Source organism: Sander lucioperca, chromosome 14, assembly GCF_008315115.2.
Source record: "Sander lucioperca isolate FBNREF2018 chromosome 14, SLUC_FBN_1.2, whole genome shotgun sequence".
In the NCBI taxonomy this organism is placed as follows: domain Eukaryota; kingdom Metazoa; phylum Chordata; class Actinopteri; order Perciformes; family Percidae; genus Sander; species Sander lucioperca.
In genome coordinates, this window is record NC_050186.1 from 31,323,167 (window position 1) to 31,339,064 (window position 15,898).

The 15,898-nt window shown below is 38.9% G+C and overlaps 1 protein-coding gene across 4 annotated transcripts in view; it reads right to left on the reverse strand.

Annotated features, from left to right (window-relative positions):
• LOC116045129 (leucine-rich repeat transmembrane neuronal protein 4) overlaps window positions 1-15,898 on the reverse strand; it is a 115,949-nt gene that overhangs the window by 84,005 nt on the left and 16,046 nt on the right. The window lies entirely within an intron of this gene.

The window sequence follows — 15,898 nt, forward strand, 5'->3', positions numbered from 1 at the left end:
AGGTCTACAAGTCCTGTATAACAAGTGCTAATAGAATGAATGCAAACAAAAGTGCCAAGTAAGGTATACAAGCATCCAATATATAATGGTACTACTACTACTACTACTACTAATAATAATAATAATAGGTTCAGGTAACAATATTAGTTAGATTCAGAAAGTTAGATTAGTTACAATATTAGTTAGATTTAGAAAGTTAGATTAGTTAAAGTTAGATTAGTTAGGGTTAGGGTTACGGTTAGATTGTGGTTTGGGTTAAAGTAATACATCTGTTACAATACTTAACTTCCGGTTACGCACATAATGCAGAATGTGACGTAGTTCCATTTGTTCCGTAAAATAAAATAACTTATTTTTAAATGGGACACAAACCCCGGTCTCATGGGTAGAAATCCTATTTGTTCAACCCATCTACTGTACCACCGCAACCTACAGCCTTACGCGGAATTTGGTGCTACTTCCCTTACCTTACTTCCTGCTTTGCTGCCGTCATAATTACTATGACCAGTAGAGAGCACTGCCACTATAAACTTTTTAACGTAACTGCTGCTTCAACAAATGACTTATGGTCTCTTGTCTTAATTCTCTTAATTCAACACCAGTCCATCATGTATGTGAAGAGAGTGCTTAGAATAGCAATGATACGATAATGCTTCGTCACCATTTTCAAGGCGATGCTTTCAGCGGTACTTTGCTTCTTCTGTGTGATCAAAATGGGATAAAAAGGCTTAGCAGATGATGTGAGATCAGCGTCTATTGTTTCCATCTCAACAAATACAGTCAAAGAGACAAGTGTCCCCTTTTCCAAGTGGTCAAGTTAAGTTGGGAGCTCAACTGTCACAGAAGGGAGCAGAAACATTACAAAATCAATAATTATATGAAGTAGGGGTGGTGCGGTGAAGTTAAGGGATCATTATTAATTGTATTTACAGCAATAATTCTACTCATGCAATGGTAGATATTAAGAGTCATCCTCAACAACAAGGAACAAAAGTTGCTATTTCGAAATTGATCTTTACTATTTCTACTAATAATTTCTCTTCAGTGAGCTTGTACGTATGTGTGTGTGTGTGTGTGTGTGTATATATATATATATAAAAATATATTTTTTTTTTTATTAGAGGAGGAATATTTGAATTGCTCTATAGTTTTCAGTTCTACTAATGAAGCCTAAGAAAATTCCCTCTAAAAATGACCCACTCTCACCGTGACACTCCACTCCAGTCCAGAATGTAATTCAAACCTGCCTTTAGCTCTCCTTCACCTAATATCCCTGGCCCATGTAGGTTAGAATATGATGGGATGAATATTTATTGTGGGTCCTGGCTTTGATGGGCCGCATGGAAAGGTTGGAGAAAAAAAACAAAGCGCGAAAAAAAAGCTGGTGTCGCCATTTCAGGCCTGATTGACACTCCAGCTTGCAGCAAGTAATTCATTCTGAGAGGGAGGCAAAATTGCCCCCTCTCCTTCTCCCAGCACAAGTTTATGATAATCCTAATAAATTATGATGCGCTGCACAGACATTAAAAACTCTGATTGGCACTAAATCAAACAGGCTGTGCCTCTCAGGTCAGAGAGAGCTGAGAGAGTGACTGTGCGTGTGCTCTCCCCCACTCCAACTATCAATTTCTCTTTGTCCTCAAATCCCACATCACTCCAGGTCACCTATCCAGTTTTCTCTTCTCTCTTCTTTTGTCTAACTCCTATCTTTTGGCTCAACTTGTATTTTCCCACTGCTTTGTGGTGTCCTTTCTGTACCACACTTTCTTTTGCAGCTGACTTGATGAATTTAGGTGACAGCGTAAATTGTTCCTCCTGAAAACAGTCTGAGACATGGATAATGGTCCTCAGTACACTGCGAGTATGTGTTATTGTACCGTTCCTGTATTCGTCACAATTGCCTGCATTGCTCTATTTTTATCCTTTTTTTCCAGGTGATTTAATTCACGGTTGAAAGGAAGAAGATTGACAGCCACCACTTTAATCTTAGCTGAGCACCTATGCACACCGTGCAGCTTATTCTACCATCATCAACTATAGTGGCCATAGGTCAAAAACATCAATTCTTAACCCAAATCTGGTTAGCCCGATGTTGATTACTGCCCTGCACTGGCCCTTATGAGACAATTTGAAAAGAAAAAAACTCCACCTGCCTTGATTAAAAAGAGAAAATCTGTTTGAGTTGAGGGCAGTCCATCTCTTTATAAAAATGTAGGAATGCAGAATTTCATTTAATTTATTTATTATCGTTGGTAAAGTACACAACTCCTTCAGTAATGCTTCTACACTCTAAAGATGGCACACTGGTAAAGGTTGGAAACTTTCTTGACACGTACGGGCTTGGTTATATCATCGTAGAGAAGCTGCATTGTCAAATCAGACATGCACAAGTGAAAAATTCAATTAATCAGAATAGAGTTAATGAAGAGTGGCTGAGGTGATTAAAATGTTCTATTTGCAGTGATTGTGATGCACTTTGGAATACCCCCCATTTCAAATGTCCACGTCACAAAGAGCACATCCTCCCACTTGGCGAGAGCACCCAGTAAATCATACTCCCTGGTGCATGTTTTAATGCTGAGGGCAGTGACTCCATCCATTCGCAGACAGACTGCTGGTTAATGGTTATAATCAGTGGCAAAATAGCAGTCAGGATCGTATCTCAAAGGCTGCACACAGGTAAGATGAATGAATGAAATATCAGACACATTGCAGATGAAAAAGGCAGTCTCTTGATGGGTTCACCTACTTACACATTAGATGAATTAGAGACAGGTTGAAGAACAGATGCGGCATGGAATATGCAAAATTGGTTGCAATAAGAGTTAAGATACACTAACTGATGATTATATTCATTAGTCATTATTATTATCATTTTTACCAACCAACAGTCCAAAACCAAAAGAAATATTCTAAACCCAATTATATAAAACAGATTTTTCGTATTTGAGAAGGTGAAACAGTAATGGAGGAGTTGGATAAGTTGTGCAACAGTTGGACAGCATGGGAGATGCCTGTTGCAAACGATTCTTTTCTTTTTCAAATGCATAATAATGATCAGTCCGAGGATATAAATTTGGTCGCACAAAGAATATCTGCCGTTTTAGAGCCTGTAGAGCACACCAGTCTTTATCTTTATGAGTCATTATGAGGTAGATGGAAGGCAACATGGAGTTCAATATTAATCTTGGAATGTGACCGTTTTATTCTTTTGCATGTACAGAATGGTACTAAACTGACTAACCCTCTCAGATGTTCCATGATTCACTCATGACTATTGCAAAAATACATGACTACAGAGAAGTACGTTTTAAAATGTACTGCAGCATTACCAAATAACTGTTTTACCCAAGGCTGTATCCCCAACCAGTGCAATGAGTGATCTGCCCGGGGCCCCAATTTAAAAAACAAAAAAGGGGGGTCAGAATTGATGCAGCCAAACCAAAGATATCTTTTTTTATTCCATTCATTCTTCTTCCATGTCAAAACCTGGCGCCAACATTACCCTCAATGCAAACGGCAAATTTGGGTTAGTATGGGGATCTGGGCAAAACTGCCAATGTCTATGAATATTATAGATGTTGGCATGTGGCTGCAATTAAATGCTGTTTTGGAGGCTAGAACTGGAATTACACAGCCTGTCCTGGTGTAGAAATTCAGCTTGGCTCCACTCTATTGGATGATGTAATACTGAACTTTTTTTTTTTTTTCTTTCCAAATTAATGTTATTACTGTATTTTTTTTTTAAAGACCTTCAAATATTTTGTAAAGCAACATGTCGTGATTCATAACAGACAGGGCTCAGGTGGGTTTTGTACTCGTCCTCATTTCCTCATTTTATAATCATCATTATCTGTGATCTTTCATCACATTTCAAGAGACAGTCGATGAATACAGAGAGGGCTCATGGTCCCTAAATAGCCTGACTAGCTTTATAGCACAATCAATTCCCAACGTATCCATTGTCAATTTTGTCAATACAGAGCTTTTATTACCTTGCTAATTCAATCCATAAGAGGGACCATTATATTTTGCCGTGAAATGGCCTCCAAATGTTTGACATTTGTTACATGGAGCGTGTTACATCGTAGGGCAGATATTGCTAGAGTATGTGTATTGGAAAGCCATGATACTGTAGTCTCCCTCTTGTCCGTTTCTTTTCAAAGATGTCTTGGGATGTCTTTCTGAACAGTAGACAATGGCTTGGGACTTATTCTTAGAATGAGTGTTTATATTATGTTCTTCATAGCTTGGACATGTGAGGCTGGAATACTAAAGTGAAGCCGTGGGAGAATAAAAGTCATCAATCATGAGAGCTGTATATTTTCCTGCATCCAAAGACAACCTGAATCCAGGCTAATGCAGCGAGGGCACAGAGTGGGATGCTGGAGGTTGACAGAGACAGGTAATTAACTAAAAATAATATGTGCTTGACACAGCAGAGAAGAAAAGGGCTCAAAGAGGAATAAGAGACAACAGAATGAAACCTCCGAGAATAGCCTAGCTGGAGAGATGAAGGTTATCTTGTGTGCAGGCATGAGTGGATGCTGCACATGCAGCAAGCCTGCTCTGACACCTACACGCTGGAGAAGGATCAAACTTGAAAAGGCATGGGAAACTTCATTAGATTTTCACCTTCAATATAGATCACTCACCCACACCCCTTCATGTGAGTTCTTCATATACACAGCATAAAAGAGCTGGCAGCACATCACAGCAGTATCGGAAATTTGATGTCTGATTGCTTTCGCTCCTGTGATACGAGTCTTGTTGGATTGGTGTAACTTGAGTGGCACCGTCACAAAGTGTACTCTTTGATTCAAGAGATCCTCATACCTCATACAACTGCCACATGGAGGCAGGATTTAATCATGTGACCATAGCCATGTGACTGTTCTATTTACCGTAACAGCCGCAGTTTTAAACATGTCGTAAACATTTTTGAACTAGAGAAGTTAAAGCAACAAAAGTCCTTAGGGTAAGTAAAACATCAGGGATTGGCTTAAAATGAGTCACAAAACTACTAAAATCAGGACATAACGTGACATCACGGATGTCATTGTGTCACACAATAAGGTGCGTAAAAGTCATAGGTAAAACTCAAAATGACATTTTATTTTTGGTTTCCCACGCAACACAGACCATGGTCTCCTGAGTGAAAGTCCTGTAATTGTTGTACCCATACACAACCCCAACCTGTCTTACATGGAATTTGGGCTTTTTACTTTGTCACCTCACTCCCTATGTTTGCTCTTGCGATAATGACTAGCCACGAGAGTACGCCACCTAACAAGAAACGTAATTGTCGGTCGTTGTCGGAGCTGCTTGCACAATCAACCTATATGGTTGATTTGTTTGGGTGAGGAAAGGCTGTTTGATTTTAATAATGCATGTAACATAATTTGTTTGAATGGGATATTAAACTGAAAGAGCTTAATTGTGTGTGTTAATTTGAATTCATGAAACCACTGAAAATCCCAACAAAAGCACAGGGAACAAAGCAAGGGACAACCTGTAGCTCACCCGGTATGTGCCACATATAGGCTGAGTCCTTGGCAGCGGCCCGAGTTTGAATCCAAGCCAGGGCCCTTTGCTGTGTGTCATCACCCTTTTCTCTTTACCCCCTTTCCTGTCATTCTGCAGCTGCTCTATAATAAAAAAATTTAATAAACTAAGAGAAGACCCAAAGTTTGACCATTACTAACAAAACCTACAACAAGCATAAACACATTTATAGATTTCCACACAGAGGGCCCTATCATACACCCAGTGCAATTGACTTTGTACACAGACACATGTATCATTCCTATTTTGCACCCGACGCAGAGCGGACTTTTCCCTCCACAGGCTCACGTTGGTAAATTAGGGAATGAACTTGCGCTCCCGGGGGCGGTTCAGCAAAAAGAGGGGTGTTCCAGCGCAAACATTCCCTAGTGTTATTTTGCAGTTTCAGAAAACAGTTCCGCCACAGACCAGGAAAAACCTAGTCTAAAGTCAGTGGCACGTTATTCAGATGCTATTTTAAGGGTGCATACTTGGCTGTAATGTAGAGTGTGCACACCGCGCATACACTTTGCTTCTCTCGTCTCACAGACCCAGCAGTTCCCATTTTTGCAACCCATACATAAATACAAGAAGAAAATATGACCTTGTTTTACACAACACTTCCATGAATCATGGATGGGTTGAGGACATAAATGAGGAAATATTAGAGGACTTAAGGAGATGTGATGTTGAACTGCATGTGCCGATGCCACTTAACCCAAATGCCCCAGCAGCAGCACGGGAGAGGAGAGACAGAAGAGCTGAATCGTCTATAGTGAGGTAATCTCGGTCTAATGTTAGACTACATTGCAAAAATATCACCATGCATTCGTAACCTCGTGATTCAGTGAGAGTGAGCCCAAAACATCAGAAAGTATGTTTTTGTGACATTTCTTTATTTACATTTTGACAAACATAGAAAAATAAATAGCAAACATCGGTCTCCTCGGCTGTGAACCGCTCCTGGCATGTGCCCATGGATGTATTAAGAGCGTGCGCCTAGCAAATCCACCATTATAATAGCAATCCGCCATGGAACAAGTGCGCCTGCTTTTAAAGGGAACGTGAGATAATGCTCTGATTGGTTTATTGTACCTTACACCCAAACCGCACCTTTGAGTAATGTAGCTACTTCAGACCAACCCATTTTAGATTTGCGTCAGGCGCAAGAGTCATTTATCCCGCCGGTATAATGGCAACAGTGCCCGAGATCCGCCCACAAAGCTACTTGCGTTTCAGATCGTTAAAATAGGGTCCAACTGCAGCTCTTTTAAAGCGTTGAAACAGTTATTGCTTTCAACAGAATAACATTGTGTTTGTCCTTGATGAAAGAATCACGCCATCATAGGAAACTGCTCCTGGAGGAAAAATCTGTTTAAAATTGACATACAGAATGCTATTTTGTGCTGTGTACATGGGAAGGCAATAAACTAGCACTGCAACTAGTTATTTTTTAATAATAAAATAATCAGTCAATTATTTATTGGATTTATTGGCAAATGATTTTAATAATAATAGTCTATCTTAACCACAATTACATTAATAATTGTTGATTCATTTTCTGTCTATCGACTCCATTAACCAACTAATTGTTTCAGCACTACAATGACCTTAAACGGAAAATACTAACTTATAATAACAACTAATAACTTTTGTGGCCAGTATTGAGAGGGAACCATGTACAGTTATTAATCTGGGCCTGTACTGTAGAGTATGTTCTTTAACGTTATTGACAGTAAATGCAATTGTATTTTTGGGTTCTCATCTCAGCTATAATTTTTCAACCCTATAATGACCAAACAAGTTTGACACAATTTTGATCAAAAGTGCCCTTTAAGTTTATGAAAACACACACCATCGTCGGTGCATAGCCATTTTTATATGACCATTGAGAAAAACATACCAATCTACTGGGCCTTGCTTTGGACTTATTATGTTACTTCAAAAAAAAAACTGAGCCCTCACTGATTAGAGGATGGACAGCTGTCCGTGGACAAAGGCCTGTGTCTTTGTGGACGGACGCCTGCCAATCTAGCTGTCAAGTCCTGATTTCTCTGGCTTACTAAACGCTTCTCCTGTCCGCCTGTCGACTGCTCCATCCTGTTGAACGTGCTTCTCTGCCAGGTTCACTTGCCTACCTGTCTTACTCTTCTTCAACCCCGAGCCAGTCTATCTTTTCCGCCTGTTGAATCTGCTAAACAGGGTGACTTAAATGCTGTCAGTACCAATAAAGACACATACGTGTCCTAAGCTCTGGGAAAGAAGGGAGGGGGGCATTTTCTTAAGACATAATGTCTTAAATATGAATGCGTTTTAATGCAATGCATTATTAAAAGATTGGCAAAGAAGTTGACATTTTCATCTATTTGAACACGCTAAATTTGAAAAATGTACAGTTAAGCCAAGGGGTTCATCCTCACTCATCATAGAAACAGAATCAGCTTTAAAGAGCCCCTATTATGTTTTTTGGGGGATTTTCCCCATCTTTTAGTGTGTTTAGTAGTTTTTTGTGTATGTTATAGATGTATGAAAGTACAAAAAAAAAAACATTTCACTCCAATTGGAGCTTTCTCTCCCACAGACAGCACTTTTTTCAACTGCCTGAAATGCCTCGCCTACATTCCTTTTTGAAATTCCTCAATTAGTGATGTCACTGATTGAGAATGCCAGTCCAGTTTTTTTAATATGTGCTGCCCATTGGTGCTGCCTGAGCAAGCACTGCCCGCCCAGTGGCTTGTTTGAATTTGGTTGATCAATCAAAACAGTGGGCCAGCTGACCAATCAGATGCTTTTTGAACATCAAAGTATATAAACCTATTCTAGTAGACCCAATAATAGACAAATAAGATGCTGAAATGGCGTACCATAGGGGCTCTTTAATGGCCAAGTAAGTGTGAACACATAAAAGGAATTTGATTCTGGCTTTTTGTTGCTCTCAATATACATACACAGAAAAATACTTTGGGCTAAAAGCATGAGAACAAAGCTGAACAAAGAAACACTGATGCACCATGTTTTCAAGTCATTATTCTAATGGTTTTTTTTGGTATATCGTATACATATCATGAATACTTATCTGACCATTAACATCACATCCCTTTTTCAGGGCAGTTTCATTGTATATAAGGCTGGGGACCTCATGTATATAGGTACAGTTGCATTAAAGTCCATTAATAGAACTGATAAAGATGGACATTTTCACATCATAACAGGTGCAAGAAATCCGACAGAAGATCCAGGGAGATATCAATCATGCAGTGTGTACATGCCCACACAGTGCTGTGAAGAGGTGTAATCAGTTAAGTGGAAACAGCTGAGGGGGTGTACCAAGGACACACTGCAGTGGTGACCCCTACAAGGGTTCCCGAGATGATTTTGGAAATTCTGCCATTTTTCTATATTCTATATGTGACTACTTTCATAGATAGATATGAAAGTGCTATTGCAAGAGACATGCATGTCAGTGAAAGGACAATGTACTTTGTTCTTTAGTTAGGAACAGATTAAAAAAAGCAGACCAGATAACGGACACCCTATTCAGACAAAGATCTGTGATCTTTTAATACTCTGTCCACCCACAGAGAACTGCAAAGACGAGGACTCTACCCTCTCTTTTTAGAGAGTGTTTCTCTTAATTACACTAGTTGGTTAATTAGGACCAGCTACAGAATCGGATAACAACTCTTCCTAGAAGTAATGAATTGAGAGTTTAGTTTCTTGAAAGATGCAGTCTTTAATTATAAGTAAGTGTCTTGACAGAAGGTCCCAAGAAACCTATTAAACAGAAACATAAAATTGACTTTGGAAAGCTGAAATATTTTCATTTGACAGCCAGAGTTATGCAAGGATGACAGGCTAATTAATTATACTTGACTCATACTTGACTCATTGTTAATTCATTGAATGGCACATCATTTTATGGTAAGTGAACAAGTCTGCACAACTTCAGCAGAAGTGCCTCGTTCAAAAGTGTTAAGATATAAAAAAAAAATGTGATTGAAAAAGAGCCTATCATAGGGATGTCTTAGTCACCTTTTACTTCTTCATGTTATATCACTTTAGGCCTTAAGAGATGTGTTGCTGCAGGTAATTAGCCGTCTACTTAGATGCAGGTCCTTGACTGACCCAACTTCCCTCATACTTACTGGTTTACAATTTGAATTTTGTGACTAATGTGCAAGGTGATAGTAAGGCTGAAAATGGTCATATACTTTAGTTACTGAAGAAAAGTAAGTGCCTCATTGGGCTGGATCCACACTAATCTCCAACCTTCATTTCCTTCCACACAACTTCCATGCCTTTAATATTACAAACAAGACGCCTACAACCAACTGTAAAAAAAATAAATAAAAACAAGTCTTGATTAGTACACTAAAATCAAAAGAGATGTAGTTATAGTTACACACTTTACACAATCTCCTTATCAAGTGTTTTTTGTTTATTGTAGTTTTATTTTCTTAAAAAATAACACTTAATCACTCATATATTTCTTAAGAAATTACTTTCTTAAATAATATGGTTTGATTCTAAATCAACAACCTGCCTTGTTCCTTCTTGTTTTAAGATACAGAGGACACAAATGTGGAAAGGGAAGTTTACTATTACTGTAGGATAGATGCTAGTTTAGGGACATTTTTGAATGTTGTCTCCAATTAAATAATATGTAAAGAATTTGAAGAATGCTGAACACCTTTCAGTCTGGGGCAAGCAACTCTGGGCTCTAATTTGATATTAGCCTTTCAGTATTTGTTCTGAGTCAGTAATATGGACTTATTTTATTATACCCAATTTATAAAATAGGACATTTGTTTTTGTCATTCACAATATGTCATTGTCATCAATATGGGGGGCTGAATAGAACAAGCTGTGTAGAGCAGCAGTACTTGTATCAGTAGGTAGTGAAGCACGTAAGAGGCAGTAAAAAGAGAAAGAACAGTGTGAAACAAATCATGCACAGCTTTAAAAAATGGCTTTAAATGTGAACACGCCACTAGGGAAAAAAATAATAATAATAAAAAAAAGGTACAAAGAGAGTAGATGTAAATTGTCGAATGTTTAAGATAAGTACAGTATCACCGACGAGTATCAAGAATAACAGAGGCAGTGCATCAGGAAGCTTAGCATTAATGATGCACTTGGGTTGCACTGTGGAAACTGGGAGGAAAAGAAAAGAGTCTTGCCGCTTTTCCAGGTAATGTAATTGCTATATTGGTGATCTAGAACCCTCATTAAGTATGGATCAAACGGCAGTGCAGAAAGCAGCGGCATGGAACCGGAGTGTGAAACAGACAGGATTAGCGGATGAGAGAGATGTTCTCTCACGCACAGTGCATGTTTGAAGTCTCCTACATGGCTAATTGTCAACTGAAGACAGTAGCATCTAGAAGTTCAGCCTCCCCACTGAATTATAGATAGCGCACTTGCCCTTGGCTAGCCTCCCAGTGTTTGTGTTGATTTTTTCTGAGCAATTAACAATCTGACACCATAACCTTGGACTGTAGAAAGAGGAAGAGAGAAACCGGGAGAGAGGGGAACTGCTTCACTTCATAACACATAGCTACTACTTTGCAGTGACACAGGAGAAATTAGCAACAACATATTTTTACTTTAAAACTTTGAACAAAAATGTGTGTCCTTTTTCCATTTCAGAGTCACAGAAGTATCAAATTTCGATTGCAAAGCCTACAATAAAGGCATCCAACAAACGCCACAAAATTCTTTCTTATATTATAAAAAATTGACGAATCTGCTAAAATAGACAAAAGCTAGAATTCAAACTGTGGATATAAATCGAGCAAGCAGATACAGTTTGTAAGCAGATGTGCATGCCTTCATTTTAAACAGCCTTACTGGAAAAACTAAATTGATCGTACTGTGTTCAACTTCTTAAAATTACCTGTTTATGTTTCTTGACAAGCAACCTAATGTGCTCGTGAATAATTACTGTGCTCTCGACGTATGAGAGATGAAAGTAGCATGGCTTTATACTGCGACAAAAGGTCACAGGAAGGAATTTGGGATGGTCGGTTTGACCTTAAAAGCGTGTCACTGTCACTTACCCTGATCATTAACATGGATATTTGGCAACATATCTACTAGAGGGAGCTTGAACAAATCCGTCTTGCGCAGACCAACTCACATGTAATTGCTGTCCAATCTCCTCTCAGCTGCTCTGTAGTAACGGTTTGTCCCTGTCCCCGGGGAAGTGAGTACAGAGGTTTTAAAATTTCAATCTTGTGTAGCTCTGCCTTTTTTTCAAAGTTCTTAGTCACGTCTCGCTTGAACAACTGCTACACTGCCCCCACGATTTCACGATGGTACTGCTCCATTGCTCCATTTCGTCTATATCTGTAAACTTTCAGAAAATGTACAGAAATACGGACGAAATGAAAGCAGAGTACGGACAGAAGGCCCCGTCCGTATCCATATCTAACGTTGAGAATAAATAAGCCTTAAGAGGGAAATCGAGCAAATGCAAGGCCACAGGTCAGCAAGTGTTAAATGATGACCGTATTAAAGTTAGCAGACAGGTGTGAAGAATTTCCCTAGAGTAATTTCCCTCTATGCTGTAGTGACTTACTATTGGGACTGCAATGAGAACAACCTCAGCATGATGCTCTATAAGACCTATTCAGAAACATGGTTAAAAGGGCAAGGGCGGTATATTCAGGAGAAGCAGATGCCATATAATTTGTCTTGGTTTTAGTATCAGATGTCAGGTTTCTTAAAAATAGGAACAATATTAATCAATTCAAAGACAACTATATGCAGTGTGCCATTATAGTGGATGAGATTGTAGTTCAGAAAAGGTCAGCAGCAGTATCAGAGTAAGGGACATGAAGGTAGTCAAAATGGCACAAAGCTGTCCTGCTGGTGGAAATGAGTTTCAGGACAAGTTGGGTAATAAGTAGTTTATATCAACGACATTTCATTTATGGGATACTACAGGAAATTCCGTTGGATGTCCCTCACCTTCCACTTTCTTTGTGTTGGCATTCTAAACTCGGTCGATTTATGAGGACTATGGCATGCTCCTCAGATCTCTGCAGTGTAAATCCAGACAGCTAGCTAGACTATCTGTCCAATTGGAGTTTTCTTTTGCACGACTACATCAACTTTTGAACGTACACACGTTCCACCAAAACAAGTTAGTTCCTTACTTAGGCTATTGTGCAGAGGCACCGTTGCTGCGTCTGACACTTAGCGGCGCCCAAGGCGATTGTGATTGGTTTAAAGAAATGGCAATAAACCAGAGCATGTTTTTTTCCCTATCCAGGAATGTTGCGTAAAAGGGTCAGACCATCATCCGGTCAGGTGTGGCAATACCAGGTAACATGAGATGGTAGTGAGTTTATTAGGGGTAGCACCACTGGGTAGTTGTGACCGCAGGTTAGGCATATCAAAATCCTTAAAGTTGATGATTCAAGCCACTTTGTGTTGCTTAGTTCACTCGGGTTCAGTCCGCCAAGGATACAAAAATGTTGCTGATTTGCATGGACGGTTGTAGAGGCCCAACAATCATGATAGGATTGCTAGACACAGACGTACAAAGTAAAGGAGATGAGAGTAGAGAAGAAAAGAATTGCGGGGGAAAAAAAAGGATAACGTGGTCTGGACAGGTTACAAAATGTGGTTACAGAAACAGAAATGGCTGAAAAGGGATGTTCTAATACATGAAAAGGTGACATGAGATCATGTCAAATCCTCTGCCCATACCAAGAGCACAGCTAGAAAGGAAAAGATCAAAAGAAGATAGAAATGAAATGATAAAAATAATCCTCTCTGTGGGAAGTTTGAAGTGACGTAAGAAAATGAGAATTGCCCCATCTTCAGACAATTCACTAAAAAGGCTGCCAAATTCACATCCATGTCAAAGGATCAGGTGGACCTGGGGGCCAATAAAGGACAATCATGTGAAGAGGTCCAGGGTAAGTTATAGTGATGGCACAGAATCCAAATGAAAGAAATAGTATGAGTGACACAGGAGGAATAAGCAATTCCCACTGAGAGGAGATGAACAGACCTGAGCGGCTATGGCCTGGAGCCTGAGGAGAGGCAGCGAGACTGTAAGGGGGAGAGAGTGCAGCAGGTGCTGCTGCTGCTTTCTGCCGGGTGATTTATGTCCATGCGATTGCAACAAAATGTAGAAACAAGATCGGAGCACATTCTGAGATGAACTCAGGACTTTGTGAACTGCTGACTGATAGTTCCTGTCTCCCCTCTACAACGGTTTAAGATGAGACAAAGGGACAGATAAAGCTGGCTGGAGAGGACGCATTTTCAAGGATATAGGAAGAAACAAAATGGAGGAGAGTGCAGGGATGGAAAGGAAGCCGGGCCTTCACTCCCTTTCCCTCCATATGTTCACACAAATAGTTTAAATGATTGTCATGCAATATGGCTTAATGCTACGGCTATGGCTGTAGCTACGCAGGTTGTGCTGAAAGAGACAGGATGCCAAATCGACATGCTTTTGACAATACCAATCCCCTAAAGGTGTACTGAGTTAATTAGGAGATTGCAGAAAGCAGGAGAGAGAGGGACAAAGTAGGCCTTGAATAAAAAAAAAAAAAAACAGCCTATGAAAGCTAACCACAAGCTGCATAACTACGAGCCTGTAATGGTACTGTACGTCTCATGTATGCCCTCGCTAACATTGCATAGATATTTCAACTGGATGGCATGTTTGGCCCCTTTCACACATGCACTGCAACCCTGAAATTATCTAGACATTACCTGGAGGAGCTGTGTGTGATAATGCAAATGTCTGAATCAGTTGGACCGGACATTAAACGGAATTTACCCTGCTTGCTTGTCCGATTGACCAAATTACAAATTGGCTATGTGACCGTGATGTAATCTGTGCAATGTCCTGCCTCCTGCACACTCTACCCAGGCGCCACCCCTCTCCTAAACCCAACAGAGTATTTCCAGTAAGTGAGAATGTGTTTGACACGGACAATCTCCGGTTGTGTGCTAAAGCAACTTCGGACAATGTCTGGACCTGATTCGTCAAACAGTATCCAAAGTTCAAGGGAGAAAACTGCTTTCAACTTTAAACATATCATGGTGAAAAACATACGCTATCAAACTACAGACTACAGACCTATTTCACTGCTCTCCCAATTCTCAAAAATATTTGAAAAAAATATTCTCTACAAGGCTCGATGATTTCATTACTAAACATAATATACTGTGTGATCAGCAATATGGTTTCAGGGCTAATAGGACAACTTCACATGCACTTATTCATTTTGTAGAAGAAATAACAGCAACAGAACACAAAAAATATGCAGTGGGGATATTCTTTGATCTTAAGACATTTGATACAGTAGACCACAATTTATTGATCATGAAATTATACAAATATGGAATTAGGGGGACTGCACTTTCTTGGTTAAATAGCTACTACATAATCGACAACAATATGTTGAACTGAAAAACCATAAATCACAGTTAAAGAAAATCACCTGTGGGGTCCCCCAGGGGACCGTGTTGGGACCATTGCTGTTTAACTTGTATCTAAATAATGTATAGGAGGTGTAAACATTTTTTTATTTGCTGATGACACTAATTTATTCTGTTCTGGGGAAAATTTGGAACAACTCTTGGATACAGTGGAAAATGAATTAAAAAAGATGAAAAGTTGGTTTGATGCAAATAAACTAACACTGAACTTAAGTAAAACAAAATTTATAATTTTTGGTAATGGTGTAATAACTTTACACAAAAAACTTATGATAAATGGCATTGAAATAGAAAAAGTAAAAGAACTTACATTTCTGGAAGTAATTATCGATGAAAAATTATGTTAGAAGCCACATACACACTATATTAAGGCTAAAATATCCAAATCAATTGCAATACTGTATAAAACCAATTACCTATTAAATCAACGCTCATTGTATACATTGTATTGTTCCTTCATATTGCCGTACATTATTATGAACTTCTTCCTACTCCATTTTGAACATGGGAATTTCTTATTTGAATTACTAATAATAATTTTGGTAGATTGTGCTGAGAAGTACATGTCCTCATGTATCTGTCATTTTAATATATATATATATATATATATATATATATATATATATATATATATATATATATATATATATATATATAGTTTTTTATTCTTACATGTTCAAATAAACTACTACAACTGATCATACATCTTAACTGAAAAAAAGGTTATGTGGAAATCCACACTACTTCAAGAGAACATTTGGCACCACTGTTGTCCTCCCTAGCCAATTGCCAATTGTTTGTTGTTTTTTAACTAAAATTAATGATGGTTTCATTAGCTTTGTATAAAAATATTGTATTGATATTGAGGGTAGGCTATGTTATAAAC